At 42.7% G+C, this 12,736-nt stretch overlaps 1 long non-coding RNA gene across 1 annotated transcript in view; it reads left to right on the top strand.

Annotated features, from left to right (window-relative positions):
* Window positions 1-12,079, top strand: part of LOC139756567 (uncharacterized) — a 118,156-nt gene extending 106,077 nt beyond the window's left edge. The window contains exon 3 of the long non-coding RNA XR_011714383.1: window positions 11,900-12,079. This is a non-coding gene — a long non-coding RNA (uncharacterized lncRNA). The remainder of the gene's footprint in view (window positions 1-11,899) is intronic.
* Window positions 12,080-12,736: the final 657 nt, after the last annotated feature.

Here is a 12,736-nt window from a genome sequence, read left to right as displayed (position 1 = left end):
TCCTCTTCCCCCTCCACTCCTTTAATATCATATGCATCATCTCGCCCCCTCCCCTCTCACACTGACACGGACATAGAATACCTACAGAGACGGGGTTAGTCCAAGAGAGAGAGAGAGAGAGAGAGAGAGAGAGAGAGAGAGAGAGAGAGAGAGAGAGAGAGAGAGAGAGAGAGAGAGAGACTCTTGCATTATGACATTACACACACTTAATCCACGGACTTGGGGGTGGAGGGAGGAGGTCAACAACACGAAGGCCTTGAGAAAAGATGATGATGCTCAGCGGAACGGACACACACACACACACACACACACACACACACACACACACACACACACACACACCCACACACACACACACACACGAGCACGTACCATTCTAATCCATCAGACTATTACCGCAACATGAATTCTCCTGGAGATGAATGACTCACGTCCACCTTGGTCATCTCCCGGCGCGGACAGGGCGTGAGGAACGCCGGGAAGATCATTTGCGTAGACCGAAATTCCAACACTCTCATTCCAGTGGAGACTTTGAAGCCTCTCATTAATCACGACTACGAAGAGGACTGAACCCCTTTTTTTCTTCTCTCTCTCTCTCTCTCTCTTTCTCTCTCTCTCTCTCTCTCTCTCTCTCTCTCTCTCTCTCTCTCTCTCTCTCTCTCTCTCTGAGACGGTTGTGGACCGACTTAGAAAACCACAGGAGACTCGGTAACATTTACAGATCTTTCGTAAGCACTGAGAAGTTAGAAGAGTATAAAAGTTAGCTAATCTTAAAAGATTATTTTTCGTAAGTACAGCTAAGTTAGAAGAGTTTAAAAGTTAGCTCGATTTATAGATCTTTTGAGTATAGTCCAAGTTTCAGCCAAACTATTGTGCTGGTATAGTTATATCAAAGCTAGCTTATATGTACATACATACATACATCTTTTCTTTTCTTTCTTTTAAACTATTCGCCATTTCCCGCGTTAGCGAGGTAGCATTAAGAACAGAGGACTGGGCCTTTGAGGGAATACCCTCACCTGGCCCAATTCTCTGTTCCTTCTTTTGGAAAATATATATATATATATATATATATATATATATATATATATATGCATGTATGTTTGGATGTCTGTCAGTCTGAATGTACAAATGTGTGCACAGACCCATTTACAGATGCAAAGACAAAGAAGCCAAGTTGTCACTGTAATCATTTCTCCTTTAATTCTAATGTCAATTAGTGAATTGCATTTTCCATTTTCTTAATCTCATCATCATGAACCTATAATCACCTTCCCTTAAGATTCTTCTGTCCCTTAATCTTTTTAAGATCCTGATGGCTCGAAAAAATACGTCTTAGTTCTTTACCAAAAACATTATTAGCATCTAAGTGTTCTTATTTCTCCTGCAGTACAAAGAAACTGAAATTCACTTTATTTTTCATTTTTGATAATCATTCGCCTCTGAAATTCTTCCTGGTCTTAATATCGTTAGATCGCGATGGCTAGTAAGCTGAAGTACGAAATGCATTGTTCGTTTCAAGCACAGGAAAAACGATACCTCACAAAGCCACAGCAGAAGGTGACCCTGCCAAAGGTCATCTTGGGTGAAAGAAAAGATTAAAAAAAGGGAGGAGGAAATCAACTTGGCCTCCGCAGGCTGTTCGTGTACCAAGCAATCAAAAAGAAGACAGGACATGGGAAGATAGGGATAGACGGTAGAAGAAAACGGGTGGAGGGGTGGCTCAGGCTTCCACAAACTCAGATACTCGATCGAGGGAAGAAGCAGCAGTGGTAGGAGTGGGCGTCCCAACAGGAGATCCTATAAAGGCGAGATTAAACGAAAAAAGCTTTAGGATCATCGCCCGAGGGAGTATCTAATCAGCTCGGATGCGAATAGTGGCGCCCTTCCTCCTACAAACCTGACTGGATGACGAGTTTTTGTACTGCCAAAACCCGGTGGCTCGCAGGCAAATTTTCCTCTATAAATGAATACAGAAAGAACCATGAATCCTTATCTCACAAGTGCACAGGCATGAACGCCGGACGCAACAAGAAGAAGAAGAGGATAAAGAGACGAATAAAATATTTTTTGGGGGGGTTGGGGAAAGAATAGAAGAAGGAGGAGGAGAGGAGGAGGAGGAGGAGGAAAGGTGGGCTGGGGGGTTTTAAGCTGCATTAAAAGGCTTGGTTTTAATTCTGAATTCTTAGATCGCATCCCCAGCCATCTTAAAATAGCAGTAAATGAATAAGAATATAAAAAAAAAGATGATACAGATTGCCCCCAAGGTAAACCTCTGAGAGAGATATTAGAATCATTTGAAGTATTTTCAAAAGGAATATTCGAAGTTACTGCTCAACGGATTAGCATTCACGTATTTTCAATGCCCGCCCTTTTTTTCCCCTCTCTCTCTTTTAAATCTTATCAATACTCTGGATAAATTAGTCTGGTAATAATAACTTCTGCTGGTAAAAAAAAAAAATAGCTACCAGGTTGGTTCGCACCTAAGGGGGGCGCCACTGGCCTTCGACCATTGAGAAACGAGCTTCATCGGTGACGCAGGCAAGTTTCGAGAAGAATTCCCAGCACCATAAGGTCCCCGTGACAGAACAGGAAGCTGCTGCAAGTCCTCCGCTTCGATGGGAAGTTTTAACGAAGGATTACGTTGAGCGAGGGGCAACGACCCGAATGGGGGGGGGTGGTGGGGTGAGGAGAAAAATGTAAAAAAATCGGGTGGTGTGGGAGGGGTTGGAGGAGAAAAATGTAAAATCCTTTACCAAGAATAATAAAAATACTTAAGATCGACAACTTCATCTCGAGTCCTGACCTCCAGCTTCAATAGCTGCTCGTAAGTAAGAGTTTTGGAAGACTCCCACCTCGATAATAGGTGACCTGGGAGCAATGCCCTTATGGCATATTACGAAATTTAAACAATCTTTGAAAATTCTTCGCGGATTTTTCAGTCATCTATAAAGCTGTGTGATACATGCTTGCATGTCGTAAAACTTGGTTATAAAACGATCCTCAAAACACCGGTGTTTGTGTAATACATATATATATGTATATATATATGTACCTCGCAAACGCGGGAGACAGCGACAAAGTATAATAATAAATAAATAATATATATATATATATATATATATATATATATATATATATATATATATACAGAAAAGTATTTTCGTGGATTGCAAAAACCCGATTTAAAGGAAGCACCTTCCAAATATATGCTCATACAGTATCGCCTTAGACACCCACTATTTCTATATGCTCTCTCTCTCTCTCTCTCTCTCTCTCTCTCTCTCTCTCTCTCTCTCTCTCTCTCTCTCTCTCTCTCTCTCTCTCTATGTCCTTTATTCAGTAACTTCCTCCCCTCTTCATCTCTTGATGTAGCCGTCAGAAGAAGGAGGAGCCCCTCCCACGTACCTATACACACCACCAACTCCCCCCCCCCCCCCACCACCCACGCCCACCCCACACCTTCCTCACGTCGGCTTAAGACAAGCGACTCTCGCCCTCATAACAAAACGGGGGTCCATTTGAGTGGAGGAGCATCGCGGCATTAGTCCGGTAAGTGAGAAATGCCCCCACTGGCCTCCGGGGAGCCATTTAGGGGGGGGGGGGGAGGTGGGGAGAATGGGCGAAATATCAAGACGGTTTAAGGAGGCGGGTGCTTGGTTATTTCCCCCCCGTCCCCCTCCCTTCCTGCAGGTTGCCAGAGGTAAGGCTAAAGGGGGGAGGGGAGGGAGGGGGGCGGAGGACGGATTAGAATGAGAAGAAAAGGGGGGAATTGGGAGAAGGGGAAGGGGAAATGATAGACGGTGCTGGTAGCCTAGAAAGGTGTGAACGTCCCGACCTACCTACGAGCACCTGTGACAAGATTTTCCCAGTAGGAAGACCTCACTGTATGAGTTGGGTGAAGAGAGGAAGAGGAAAAGAAGAAACTGAAAGCATGAGTTGTCTTATACAAGGGAAGGAAGGAGGAGGAGGAGGAGGAGGAGGAGGAGGAGGAGGAGGAGGAGGAGGAGGAGGAGAAGAAGAAGAAGAAGAAGAAGAAGGAGGAAGAAGGAGGAGGAGAAGGAGGAAGAAGAAGGAGGAAGAAGGAGGAGGAGGAGGAGGAGGGCATTGGTCGCTCTCTACAAACAGTCGAAACTTGCTTTCTTTTTTTCTTTTTGAGATACGGAGGATTAACTCCTGGTTTCTAAACCAACCACTGACGGTAATAATTCAACATTGAAACTTTAAGGTCTTCGTCGTAAAGGTACGAACTCTTCAGTCATTCTGAAGAAAAAAAGAAAGGGAAGGGGGAAGACGAGGAGGAGGAAGAGGAGAAAGGAAGGGAGGGAAAGGAAGGAAGTGAAAGGAGGAGGAGGAGGAGGAGGAGAAAGATTAGGGAGAGGAGGGGGGGGGGGGCAACACGAAGGTGGTGAAGCGAGGGAGTCTTGTCTAAACACCTATAGCGTCTAGAGTGTTAATTAAGGTGAGGTTGTACGCGCCCGGCTCACTGCCATTGGTAACAGGTCTTTATGGGAGTTGGCTGCAAATTCAGACCCTGTAGTAAAGGTGAGGATACGCAAATTGGGAATAATTTATGATTCTATATGGCGTAGGGAGGTAGTGGAAAGGGGGAAATGGGCGAAGGTACACGGTATGGAGATGGGGGAAATACACGCGGGAAAAGGAGGTTTAGGCACAGTGGATGGTTAGGGTGCAGATGAAATTGCTGCGTCTTATGAGCTGTGTTAGTAAAGGAGTTTCCCCTTGTGGGATGAAACAGACTGAATCGATTCTAGTTTTATAGATGGCATAAGATCTGCGTGTTCGTGTAGTGTAGGAGTTTGTATGAGAGAGAGAGAGAGAGAGAGAGAGAGAGAGAGAGAGAGAGAGAGAGAGAGAGAGAGAGAGAGAGAGAGAGAGAGAGAGAATTATCATTTCTAAAAGCATATCTATCGTTAACATATAAGTACCTACACCTCAATACGAACGATATAATAAAACCAGTTACGACTATGAGAAGTGTGACGGCCCGTTCGTATTTCTACATTCTCTGTCACCCAGATAAACCCGATTAAATAAGTCATTCTGTTTTACTAAAGGCCGGATTAAACATATGCGCATATACGTAGGTATATCGTTCTTTTAACGAAAGACATGACATGAATGCCATCCATGAACAGCCTTTGATACTTGTGTTAACGATTCCATAAAGGACCAAACGCTCCCGGAGTTATCTTCGGGAACGCTGCAGCGAAAGGAAATCTACGGAAATATATAGCCATAGTTTGGCTTCACCCCACGACACACACGCGCACTAATCATACGAGAGTCAGCCTGCTTCAGGAGAAGCTGTTAATCTTCAAGGCGATCTCGTCACCTTCTTCATTAATCTTTTCTAGTGACAAATGACATAGCAGTTCCTGATGTGGATCAGCACTGAATTACGAAGGGTCGTGGAACACTAGAAGGCTTGATGTAAGCTCATCAGAAAACATGACACGGGTATTCAACATGACATTCTGGTCATGCATGATCGAGTGGATCAATAGACCGAAAGACACTCTCACAAAAGGCTAGCGGTAGTGACCTTCTCCTAAGTGACCGCGAACGAGTGGGAACTGAAAGGGGTCCCACATTCCCCCCCCCCCCCCCCCCTCAAGTGGTTAAATCACGCGTTTAAATTCTAGGAGGGCGTCTCAACGAATGAAATGACTGGCTCTCTCTCTCTCTCTCTCTCTCTCTCTCTCTCTCTCTCTCTCTCTCTCTCTCTCTCTCTCTCTCTCTCTCTCTCTCTCTATCTATCTATCTATCTATCTATATGTGCCATCGACCCACAGACGTCGGAGGAAGAGGTTAAAAAAAATAAATGCGAGGCTCTGTGATCTTCGGTGGAAACACTAAAGACATCGTAAGCAGGAAAGAACATTTGAAGAGGAGGAGCATTTTGAAGGACAGCGGAAACTGGCGAGTTCTGGCGGGTGCCTTGTGAGGAAGGGAGTTTGTGGGGAGCAATTTGTAAGATATTAAGATATGGTGAGTTTAACAGGGTACGTATGAGGATTCTTAAAGGGGGGAAATTTGGGAGTTATTGGCAGGAGACGAATTTCTCGAGGGTATCTACGGGTAATTTCAGGGAGTGTGATTTGGAAACTACTGGGAAATAAGCTCTGGATATACCTAAGGTTGGGTAGTTTTTGAAGGAGTAATATAGAAAAGCAGATAATGGAAACTGGCGAGATATGAATGATCAAAACTGGAAGACACGACTTGTCCAAGGGATTCAATGAGGCATAAGGGGAGATAATACGATTAAGGGAGTCTTAGAAAAGTTGTAGAGTTCTGAATGGTAGGTGGGGAGATAACCGGAGTTTCCATGATCTAGCAGAGTAAGAGAGGAAGCTATGTAAGCAGGAGAGGACAGGCTAATAATACACGTAGGAAACTCACCGAAGAGAGACTGGTAGAATTTCGGAAATCAGTCTGCAAAGCGCATGGAATCTAAGAACGTTGGTTAACTTCCAGAAGAAAGAAACTAATGAAAGGCTGGAGAACTATGGAGGATTTAAGCAATTAGTCTCTGGGGAACATGGAATCTGGAAGTGTTGGTCAGAGTCCAGAAGAAATCACCTCAAGACAGACTGGAATACTGGAAGACTTTTCGCGTCCAGTTTGCATAACGTCAAACGAAGGAAGTTTCGGACGCTTTAGAGCTTGAGGGATATTGTGTATATGGAGAGCATTTTATAAGTTGGGTTAGAGGTAAGGGGGAGGCAATGGAATTAAGCTTCGAGATCAAACCGCAGGAAACTTTGATGCTGAGAAATCTAATGAATCTAAAGGGATGTGCTACTGATGCTGAGGAAAACCGATGCTGAAGATATACTTTTGACCAGAAAGACAAAACAGTGGAAGAAGAGGAGTAAAGGCTGGAAAAAATATGGGAGCACTTCGTGAATAATGACGACGTCACTCATGAAGCTGAAGACATTACTAAGCTGAAGAAGTGATTGCTGAAGCTGAGAGAGAGTTAATACTGAAACTGACGACGTCCTTGCTGAAGCCAGGAAGAAAAGAATGTACAAGAATGAACGTAGTTGTATTATCTATTATATAAAGGAATATACTGCGAAGGAATGGTGATGTGGAATACCTGAAAGAATTACAAGAAATGGGATAAGAAGGGGAAGAAGAGGAAGTGTGAGAAATAGGGAGGGATGAAGAGATGGGTGGGGGGAAGGAGAAAGGGAAGGAGAAAAGTGGGAGAGAGGGAAATGAGAACAAACGAGAGATAAACTGGAGAAGGTAACTGAGGTATGTCGAGGGAAGAATCGAAGACAAAAGAAAAATGGAGGCAAGGGAGACACGGCTAAAGAAAATGACGGAGCGAAAAATATTGACTGGGAAAGAGGAGACGAGATTTACGAGCCAGCTCGTGGCAAAGATGCAAAGCAGGAGGGAAAGAAACTAGTGTTTAGGAGCCACAACAGACGAGGGAACATAAGGAATGACACAGACCGGCAAGGATCGGATATCTGTTTCTGACCACTGGATCTTCAGCACTTTGCCATTCCCCTCTTTCATAAGAAAAATACGACAGCATACAGCCATTTACATACATGAATATATGCATATATACATACGTAATGGATGGGGAGGAGAGCTCACACAGAAAAATATATATATATATATATAAGCCTTCCTCACAGCACACAGGTAAGGGGGGCTCACCAAGACGTAACTACTGGGAAAGCGAATGCCAGCAACACTGTGAACAGCACTTAAGGTGTAACACACATGTAATATATACGAGAGAGAGAGAGAGAGAGAGAGAGAGAGAGAGAGAGAGAGAGAGAGAGAGAGAGAGAGAGAGAGAGAGAGAGAGAGAGAGAGAGAGAGAGAGAGAGAAGGCGGCCAAACGACCTGTGTTGTTAAGACTGATTACCGTAATCATGATACGAGTACATGACGTGTTGGAGGAGGGGGGGGGGGGATAGGGATGGAGGAAAATACCTCCCCTGCGCTTCAAAATGGCCACACGGTGTTATGTTAAATTTAAACTGCCTTTTTTTTTTTTTTCAACGTGGTACTTATTCACGAGCTGCTTCTGTTCGTCGTTAAAACGGCATTTGAATGCGATATTCCGGCACATAAAGTAAATTGAAGACATCCGCATCCTGTTAACAGAATATCACTTCAATTAACATTCTGTGAATGTGAACATGTAATCAAGTGATGAAATGAACAAGATCTAATCAGTTAAGTACTATGCTACCTTGATGGCTTAATCACAAGATCCACGAAAGACTATAATTCACGTGGAAGAAGATTCAGAATTATGAGAACACATTTATAAAATATCCACATTTAAGGTCAAGAGTAAGTTTGAAAAATAAGGGAAAGAAAATGATTTCCAATCACCAGAGGCAAAACAAAAATATGAACAACGTTTAAATCAAGCATATCCGAAGCTTTATCTCGTCTTAAAAGCTTTTTCGCAAGCTTAATCCCCAGGAGATAAGAGGATGCACAACAGATTTATATTTGACACTCCCAAGCTTCAACATTACCTCCTGGTGAAGCTTGTCTCTTCCTTGTTCAACTTTAAAGTCATGTACAGCCTGTACGCACAATGGAGCCTGGAGAGTCGGATTTCTTCTCCCACTCGAGATATTAAGAACAGACTCGCTGGCAAAATGAAGTTTATAACCATAAGCCATGAGGAGTGTGTGCCAGAACGATAAGTACATAGAATATATATATATATATATATATATATATATATATATATATATATATATATATATATATATATATATATATATATATATATATAGGGACAGTGAGAGCACTGCTGTGAATAAATGTGTGCAAAATGAATCAGTATGTACGCAAATTCGATAAATGGGTACCTGGCTTAAGTTGGCGTGTGTGTGTGTGTGTGTGTGTGTGTGTGTGTGTGTGTGTGTGTGTGTGTGTGTAAACACACAAAGGAGTAAAGCCACGATACATTTACACAAATTTTACAGACAGGGCACGAAGGGTAATTACATACACAAAACATTTCATTCTTTGCAGTCAGCTAATAGACAGGACTACATTCAAACCCAGTTTAAATAAAAATATGAAAAGGACAGAAACGAAGCTCCCATTGGTATTCCCATAATACTTGATCAGATTAGATGCAAAAGAAGGGAAAAAAAATTTAAACAGATGACGGAGTGAGAGGAAGTCGCAGAACGGTGGGAGATAACGTAGATAACACATGGAGATAAGAGAGATTATGGAGAGAGAGAGAGAGAGAGAGAGAGAGAGAGAGAGAGAGAGAGAGAGAGAGAGAGAGAGAGAGAATTTTTTTTCTTTTTTGTCTACTGCTACTATAAACATCTCTATTTACCTCACCACAACGTTGCCAGATACCTGGGCATTATCACAGCTATCAGTTGCCATCACTTAATGTTACGATAATGAGAATACTCAATGATGATTATCATCAGTGATATCTGCCACCGCTTTCTGTAACACACCTTCAAAATAAAAATACAAAAAAAAAAGGAGCTGAAAGTCTCGCCAAATCGAGTGTGTCTCGGTTTCTGGAAAGTCATTGCGAAACAAAGGATTATATAAAGTTCTTTCTTGATCAACAGTATGTTGGGCGTTTCTCTTCATTACTGATACAATGGTCGGCTATTTCTCTTCATTACTGATACAATGGTCGGCTATGTTTCCTTGTTCTGCTATCAACTTCTGACTATACATTCATACGACTTTTCGTGACTCTGAATTAGCGTTTGTAGATTACACATGGAGGATCGTTCGACTCCTCAGTCATACAGAAGGTAAATTTCTTATCAGTAGTTTTTTTGTGCCCAGTTAATAACTGATGCCACAAACGTAACACATTTTATGTATCTCTCTCTCTTTTCTACTCCTCCCAACCTTCGTCTTGTTACTTACCCGCCTTAAGGTAATCTTCCCTGTTAGTATAGTCACAGAAACCGCTCCTCCACCATTATCTCTCTCTCTCTCTCTCTCTCTCTCTCTCTCTCTCTCTCTCTCTCTCTCTCTCTCTCTCTCTCTCTCTCTCTCTCTCTCTATCTCTATCTATCTACCTATCTATGTCTTGCTTTGATCATCTCCTCATCTCCACGTCTACCATCTACGTTAACCAACACCCCCTCATCTGTCCTACAGGTTCCTCTCCTTCCAGCGGCCATTCGTCCCCTCCCTTAATACCACTGTCTCATATGTTCCTTACGTTCCAGTGTGCCATGCCTTCCTTCCAGCCAACATGCTCAATCCTTATCCATACTCCTCCTCCCTCCTCCTCCTAGGCCAATCCCACCCTCCCTCTCCTCCTCCTCCTCCTCCACTCAGGCCAATCCCACCTTCCCTCTCCTTCTCCTCCTCCTCCTCAGGCTAGCCCCACCCTCCCCTTAAGTCTCCAGTTTCTTCTCAAATGAAGGCCGGTCTTTTAAAGAGGCAGAGTCAGCAGCTCTTGCCAGCCCCAACCACGCAGGGAGAGGCGGCCCGGGCATACTGTTCCTCCTCCATGGCTATTGTTAACTGGGAAGAAGGGAGGAAGAGGAGGAGAACGAGGGAAGGGAGGGAAATGTGAGGGAGGGAAGCAGGGAGAGGAGAAGCTAGGGAGGTATTCAAGAGGAGGATGGAGGGAAAAGAGAAGAGAAAGAGGAGAACAGCACACAGACCGATAAAGAAAGTAAAAAGCATGAAGACGGACGTAAAAAGAAGGAACGGGTAACATAAGGGATGGAGAAAAGATGGAAGGAGAAAAGGAGAAAAGCGAAAGACTGACCACAGACGAGGGAGCTCTCCAAGTCTTCGAACCCTGGAATCCTCTCTCTCTCTCTCTCTCTCTTCTCTCTCTCTCTCTCTCTCTCTCTCTCTCTCTCTCTCTCTCTCTCTCTCTCTCTCTCTCCTTCATGCAGATGGTCAGCAACCCCTCATGTTGGTGCTTTTCTGAAACCCCTCCCTTCCTTCCTTCCTGTACAGTAAGACTATTCCATAACCATATCCCAGTACACAGGAAATCCACATTTAGCAATTACCTTCCCATTACCATAAGCCTTTTTGTTCTATACCTATCTCCCGTTTCCAAATTATTCACAAACGACACACACTTCGACTGTGGTTTGAGGCAATGTAGAGGAAACAAAGGCATCAGAGTCATCTGTCATTTCCTATCTCAGTCTCAACCTTTTCCTTACCACAAAGACGATCAAGGTAAAGCCTTTAACCGCTAACTTGTCATGGCGTGTCCCAATGCACTGCACTGGCATACATTCTTTACCCTCCAGCACTTCACTAAGATTATCTCTCTCCATCTAACTTATATGTTCCCTTATCAATAGTCTTTGATGTCTATCCATCCCATGCCTCAACGTCGCTTCAGTATCTCTACCATCAGCTGGAAATTACTAGTATCTACCAACAACTTCATCTGGTCTCATCCCTAGCTTGGGGTGAGATAAGTTAAGTGGTTTTATCAACTTCCTTCGTATTCATCAAAAGTTTTCAATGGTGCTCGCTTGTACAAGGACACACAGCACTTCTGTCTTCCCCTCACACTGCATTATCCTGTACTTCTCTTTTCTAAACCTAAGATGTATCACTGTGCTTTTCCACAGTTTCCAAGATATTTTGATGCGGTGTATTAAGACTCCATTGTAATATTTCATACGATCTTTGTGTTTTTGTGTATTAATTTTCCTATACTATCAAACAGTATTAAACAAGAAAGCTGCATTATGATAGTCTTTACTATTTTTGCTATGTTTACACCGCATCGTGTCTTGTTATACTGCGTCATGCACCACTACGTTGAACCACATTATACCGGAGTGTTAAACACTGCCATGAGCTGTATTATACGAAGCTTAACTGTCTTTTCTTTCCCTTCCAGAGAACAAGCTGCTGAGGACATCAGCTGGCAAATCTGCAACTCATGGAACAGATTTCGTGATGAATGCAAACTTTTGAGTCTCATCTGTAAACCTGTTTAGGCTCTGAATCATATACATGCAAATAAATGGCGAGCAGGATATATATATATTTTTTTTTTCCTACCGACCTATCATTTAACAACAGACTGATTATGATCATGTATCTTTTTGGATGAATAAAGGCTTTCGACCGTAATCACAGGTATGTCGTATACTTTTATCACCTACATATCTTAAGTGATGATAAAAGGGGAGGGATACACGATGCGAATATAGAAGTTATGAGCATATATGAAGATGTATAAAAAGATAATCATTCAAGTTACAATTCTTATGGGTATGTATGAGCAAGTGTATAAGATAATCATTTTACGTTACAATGAAGAAGATGAATTTCTTTCGTAAAACGGCACGAGAAATACTTCAGGGTATGAGATATTAACAATACAGATAAGACACGTAGCGCCACCTAACCAACATCTATGCACGAAATACAGAAAAATGTTTTTACTCTCAATCATACAACACACAAACATTTGCTGCTAAATAAACATCAGTTTTAACGGCATTTTAACATTCTCTAACAAACATTTAATGTCTGGATTTGTCTTTATTGAGACGATATAAGATTACGACTGTGTTTATACCATCATAATGTTCCTCTGTATCTTACTATAAAGTTTTCGTGTACTATGATTAAACGTTGGCTTCTGCGGCAACGTTCTTTCACGAAACGTTTGGATGTAATTCAGTGCAAACAACGTTTAGTTTCCCGACACTCGCTCACAGTGGCTGTC

The sequence above is a fragment of the Panulirus ornatus genome, chromosome 22 (genome assembly GCF_036320965.1).
Source record: "Panulirus ornatus isolate Po-2019 chromosome 22, ASM3632096v1, whole genome shotgun sequence".
Classification (NCBI taxonomy): domain Eukaryota; kingdom Metazoa; phylum Arthropoda; class Malacostraca; order Decapoda; family Palinuridae; genus Panulirus; species Panulirus ornatus.
The sequence above is the reverse complement of the archived record's forward strand: the minus strand, read 5'-3'. Positions and strand labels throughout refer to the sequence as shown.